The sequence below is a fragment of the Stenella coeruleoalba genome (genome assembly GCF_951394435.1).
Source record: "Stenella coeruleoalba genome assembly, chromosome: 6".
Lineage (NCBI taxonomy): Eukaryota > Metazoa > Chordata > Mammalia > Artiodactyla > Delphinidae > Stenella > Stenella coeruleoalba.
In genome coordinates, this window is record NC_137151.1 from 96,028,816 (window position 1) to 96,034,821 (window position 6,006).

The window sequence follows — 6,006 nt, forward strand, 5'->3', positions numbered from 1 at the left end:
GTGCAGCCAAAAAAGAAAAAAGTTAAAAAAAAAAAAATCCTCTACCCCTATCTTGCCCCTCCCCACTTCCCTCTCTCCACTGGTAACCACTAGTTTGTTCTCTATAACTGTGAGTCTGTTTTTTTAATTTAATTTTATTAAAAAATTTTAAAATAAAACTTTAAAAGGTAACTTTCCATTTACAGTTACAATAAAATATTGGATATATTCCCTGTGTTGTACAATACATCCTTGAGCCTATCTTATATGCAGTAGTGTATACCTCCTACTCCCCCACCCCTATATTGCTCCCCCTGCCATTGGTAACCTCTAGTTTTTTCTCTATATCTGTGAGTCTGTTTCTTTTTTGTTATATTCACTAGACTGTTGTATATTTCAGATTCCACATATAAGTGATATCATACAGTATTTTTTTTTAACTTTTATTTGCATTTATTTTTTGCAGCATTTATTCCTGGGCCATAAGTTTTTGTTTCTTCAATTTCTTCTGGGATATCCTTTTCTCCTGGGCAACCTCCTCTTCTGGTTTAGGAACAATCTGTTCTTTTTCAGTAAGGATCATCTCAATGTGGCACGGAGAGCTCATGTATGGGTTGATCCGACCATGAACTCTATAAGTCCTGTGCCGCATCCTGGGGGCTTTGTTCACCTGGATATGCTCAATGACCAGAGAAACTACATCTAAGCCCTTAAGTTCAGCATTACTCTCTGCATTTTTGAGCATATGCAGTAAAAATTCAGCACTCTTTTTGGGCCACAGACCCTGCGTCCAGCCCCACTGTTTGGCCTGGGCACACCTACCAACTCCACCATTGTAATGATGGAATGGCACACACTGCTTCTTTAAAGTGACATCCTTCAGATACTTGGTGGCATACCCTTAATGGCCTGGGCTGTTTCATGAGTGTTCTTAAAGTGAACACAAAGACTTGAACCTCTCGACTTGCATGATTTTGTGGGATTTTCTGGGTCAAGTGAATAGCGAATCATTTCTAGAGGTCACCTGGAAACGAGCAAGTATAATTCTGTCAACATATTTACAGTAACTTACACGGTTTATGTACTAAACGCTGCCCGCAGCTGCTCAGAGAGTAGTTGTTTTCATGATTAATCCAAAGGTGTCCTAAGAAATGCCATCATCACAGCCATCCTTCTATCCACTGTTTCTTCCCATGTGGAACTACCAGTGACTACAGCAGTTCTGACACTAGACTAGTGACACAGACATCATTCCTTTTACCCTCTCAGGTTACTGACCAGAAAAGCTATCATACAGTATTTAGTAATATCATACAGTATTTGTCTTTCTCTGTCTGACTTATTTCACTTAGCATAATACTCTCCAAGTCCCTCCATGTTGTTATAAATAGCAAAATTTCATTCTTTTTTATGGCTGAGTAGTATTTTACCATACACACACACACACACACACACACGCACACACACACATTATATATATACCACATCTTCTTTATATTTATCTGTTGATGGACACTTGCTTCCATACCTTGGCAATCGTAAATAATGCTGTTATGAACATTAGGGTGCATGTATCTTTTCAGATTCGTGTTTTTGGATATATACCCAGGAATGGAATTGCTGGGTCATATGGTAGTTCTATTTTTAGTCTTTTGAGAAACCTCCATACTGTTTGCCATAGTGGCTGCACCAATTTACATTCTCAATAACAGTGCATGAGGGTCCACTTTTCTCCACATCCTCGCCAACATTTGTTACTTGTGTTCTTTTTCTTTTCTTTTTTTTTTTTTTTGCGGTACGCAGGCCTCTCACTGTTGTGGCTTCTCCCGTTGCGGAGCACAGGCCCCGGATGCGCAGGCTCAGTGGCCATGGCTCACGGGCCCAGCCGCTCTGCGGCATGTGGGATCCTCACGGACCGGGGCACAAACCTGTGTCCCCTGCATTGGCAGGCAGACTCTCAACCACTGCGCCACCGGGGAAGCCCTATTGTGTTCTTTTTGATTATAGTCATTCTGACTGGTGTGAGGTGCTAGCTCATTGTGGTTTTAATTTGCATCTCTCTGATGATTAATGATGTTGAGCATCTTTTCTTGTGCCTGTTAACCAAATATGCATCTTTTTTGGAGAAATGTCTATTTAGTTCTGCCCATTTTTTGATTGGGTTTTTTGTTTTTTGATATTAAGCTGTATGAGCTATTTGTATATTTTGGAAATTAAACACTTGTCAAGCCCATCATTTGCAAATATTTTCTCCCAGACCGTAGTTTGTTTTTTGTTTTGTTTATGGTTTCCTTTGCTGTGCAAAAGCTTTTAAGTTTCATTAGGTCCCACTTGTTTATTTTTGTTTTTATTTCCATTACTGTAGGAGACGGGTCCAAAAAATATTGCTGTGATTTATGTCAAAAAGTGTTCTGCCTATGTTTTCCTCTAGGAGTTTTATAGTATCTGGTCTTACTTTTAGGGCTTTAATCCATTTTGAGTTTATTTTTGTATATGGTATTAGAGAGTGTTCTAATTTCATTCTCTTACATATAGCTGTCCAGTTTTCCCAGCACCACTTACTGAAGAGACTGTCTTTTCTTTATTGTATATTCTTGCCTCCTTTGTTGTAGATTAATTGACTGTAAATGTGTGGGTTTATTTCTGAGCTTTCTAACGTGTTCCATTGATCTATATGTCTGTTTTTGTGCCAGTACCATACTGTTTTGATTACTGCAGTTTTGTAGTATAATCTGAAGCCAGAGAGCATGATTCCTCTGGCTCTGTTCTTCTTTCTCAAATTGTTTTGGTTATTTGGGTTCTTTTGTGTTTCCATTCAAGTTGTAAAGTTATTTGTTCTAGTTCTGTGAAAAATATATTGGGCACAATTTTTGACAGGCACTGTGCCACTAACACACTGGGGATGTGTTAGTGAGAAAAAAAAGACAAACTCTCTTACAGAATATAAGCTCAGGAAGGTAGGGACTATAATATATGGAGTTAGCATTGTTTTATACCAGCAACAACTCCCTTCTCACTTTGGCAAATGACTGTGTACTCCTTTGGACTCACTAAAAAGAGAGAACTAATAGCATGTAAATAATTGTCAGTTTGCAGATGGAATCATTGAAACCACGAATAGAGTATCTGCAATGGATATTATGTTGCAGTACCTATTTCCTTCTTCTTCCTTCCCTCCCTCCCACCCTCCCTCCCTCTTTTCCTCCCTTCCCTCCTTCCTTCCTTCCCTTCTTCCTTCTTTCCTTGCTTCTTTTCTTCCTTCCTTCCCTCTCTCCTTTCCTTCTTTCTCTTATTACCACTCAAATTATTCGTGAAAACTGAGATAAATTTACAGAAATTAGGCTCCAGGGAAGACCTTCACTTTGGGTCTAGCCACACAGCATAGACCTCACCCATTTACTAGCTCTGAGGTTCATTTGTTCTACCTGTCAAGTGAGGACAGTTAATAGTTACCTGAAAGAATGCACTACATGTACATAATAGGTGCTCAGTAAATGGAGCTATTATAATCCCTACTATTTAACTATTGAAACTATTTTACTATTAGAACTCTTCATTAAATAATTCATAACCTTTGTAATATTGGAGGTATTTTCTTAAGGCATTATTTCTATAAAGATGATGTTTATAATAATAATTCTGCAATGTATTACTTGCAGGACTTTATTTAGCATATTCATAGCTTAGATTGTTTTGATTGTCCTAGGTAGGTTCTTTCTATACCATTAGCAGGTCAGCTAAGTGGTTGAAAAGTCAATATGTATTTGTAACACATATAATACTGGCAAAATGTACACTTACACGACATAGGAAACTGGGTCTACCTCACCACCTTTGGTCTTGATCATTTTTTCCCCTCATGACACAGTATAATGTGACCAAATGGTGTGGCTCAGCTGCACTCTCTCAAATATCCCATGTGGTCCACTGTGATATCTTAATGCCCCTAAGTTCAAGGGCAGCTAAGGTTCCAGTGCTTATGTACCAGGTTTGGAGAGTGTCTGCAGAGATGCAAAACATCTATGTTGGTGGCCCTAATTCATTAAACTTTTTGCATGATTTAGAAAAAGAGAGAGATCCTATAGTACCCAAATCAAATTAAACTGAATCATAAGAAACAACTAAAATTTGTGGGCCATACCCCAATAACTACACAGCTGTCAGGTGTGTTTGTAGGTTTTGCTGAGTCCAGTTTGGCTCTAAGACCCAATGTTTTGGCTCCCACATAAGTTAATTCTCATCAGAGGATGTGTTCTTATTAATTGAAAATGTTCTTTAAAAGGTGATATGCGTAAATGCAAGAAAAAAATCCCAAATGAGTTTTCTATATGCCTTTTATAGTTCTTTGGGGAAACATGCTAAGTGTGACCATACAGTAAATATTACTAAATACAACCATTCCAAGTCTTTTTTTCCTTCCCAGTAAGATTTTACGTTTACTTGAATAACGCTGTTGTTCAAAATAGGTTTAGAATAAGCTCTGGGGCCTTTAGCATTTTCTTTGAAATGTCCTTGGTTGTGGAAAATCTTCATCTTTCAAAGATGGATGTGATTTCCAAAAACCACCAACGGTCATTTGGAGCCAGTTCTGGGTAATCAAGCTGGATAATTCCACTTGAGGTTAAAACAAAACAAAATGTGGTAATTATGTTAAATTCTGATAAAAGATTACAATAGATGTGGCATAGAAGGTGACTTTAAAAACAAATCAGTTCTAAAGCTCTAAAATAACTTTAGGCAACGCCAACATCATTGGAATTATGTTGCCTTCCAAGGTGACTGCTTTAAAAATCTAACTTCAGATTCTTTTGTGAAAATTGAGTTTTGTAACTCACTGGTGACACTTCATGCCAATGAGGTCTGACTCAGAAGAAAATTCCAAGAACTCAGGGACTGTGCTTTCGACAGTTAAGGTACATTTTTACTCAAGTGCTTAGTTTGATGACAAACATTATGTGGCAACTGAATAAACAGTAGACAATGGGGATGACTGGCTTTGACATCAATGGTCTTGATAATTTAAGAACACTTGGCAAGACATTAGTGACCATGGGCTGGCTGCTTCAGGATCGCTGGCATTGCCTTAGAATAGAAAGAGTAAAATTGCTACTTACTGGTAGGTTTTTTTTTCTCTTTTACATGGCAAGTTATAAAACACACGCCTCACACTTGCTTTCAACAGAGCTTATGGAAATTGTGTCATGAAGCTGAAAAAGAGCCACTGACAGTGGATGAGCTTGGCACCCAGCAAACATGAAGTGGCTCATTTTGAGGAAAGAAAGTCACGAGAGGCCATGCTAATCATACCAATGACTATTAACCTCAGGGGAGAACTCAGAGATCGTTGACCTGCAGAGTGCAGTCAAGCCACAGACAGTTTTCCATTCTCATTTATACCTTGGGAAGCATTTGTGCTTTTATTCCAAGGTATATTAATGGACCTCTACATGCAAAAATTGTACTCTAAATATATATATATATATATAAAAGAGAATTCTCTGTGGAATTTTTCCTTAGAGAGTTTACATGTTAACAGGAGAAATCAAGATAGGCAGAGATAATTTAAAAATGCAAAGTAGAAAGTGATGTGAATTATTTGAGAGGTACAGATAAGTGAGATTTTGGCTGGACGAAAGAGGGTCAAGCCTTGTGGAGGAAGTAGCATTGGAACTGAGATTTGAGAGTGAGATCAGAGCAGAAACATCAAATGTGCAGAGGCAAAAATCCAGAGATGGTGTAGGGGAGGAGTGAGTTGTTCAGTTGGCTGGAATGTGGGAGTGTGAAGAAAGATGGCTTGCAGACAGGTAGGAGAAGTAGGTTGTAGGGAGTGGGGAACAGTAAACAGATGAGTGATACTGTCTGAACTTTACTTCCTTAAAAACAATCCGGCAGCACTGTTTCAGGGAGAGATCTCTTTTCAGCTAATGTTCAACAATCCGCTCATGTCCAAACATTAGCTTGAGAGGTTGTCAACGATTATTAGATGTGAAACAAACTTGAGGTGTAAATACGTCTTCAATTCTGTGG

General features: G+C 38.3%; 1 pseudogene across 1 annotated transcript; it reads right to left on the minus strand.

Annotated features, from left to right (window-relative positions):
* Nucleotides 1-448: 448 nt before the first annotated feature.
* On the minus strand, nucleotides 449-1,240 carry LOC307188152 (large ribosomal subunit protein uL22-like; annotated as a pseudogene). Its single transcript has one exon. The product of its transcript is annotated as a large ribosomal subunit protein uL22-like (transcript).
* Nucleotides 1,241-6,006: the final 4,766 nt, after the last annotated feature.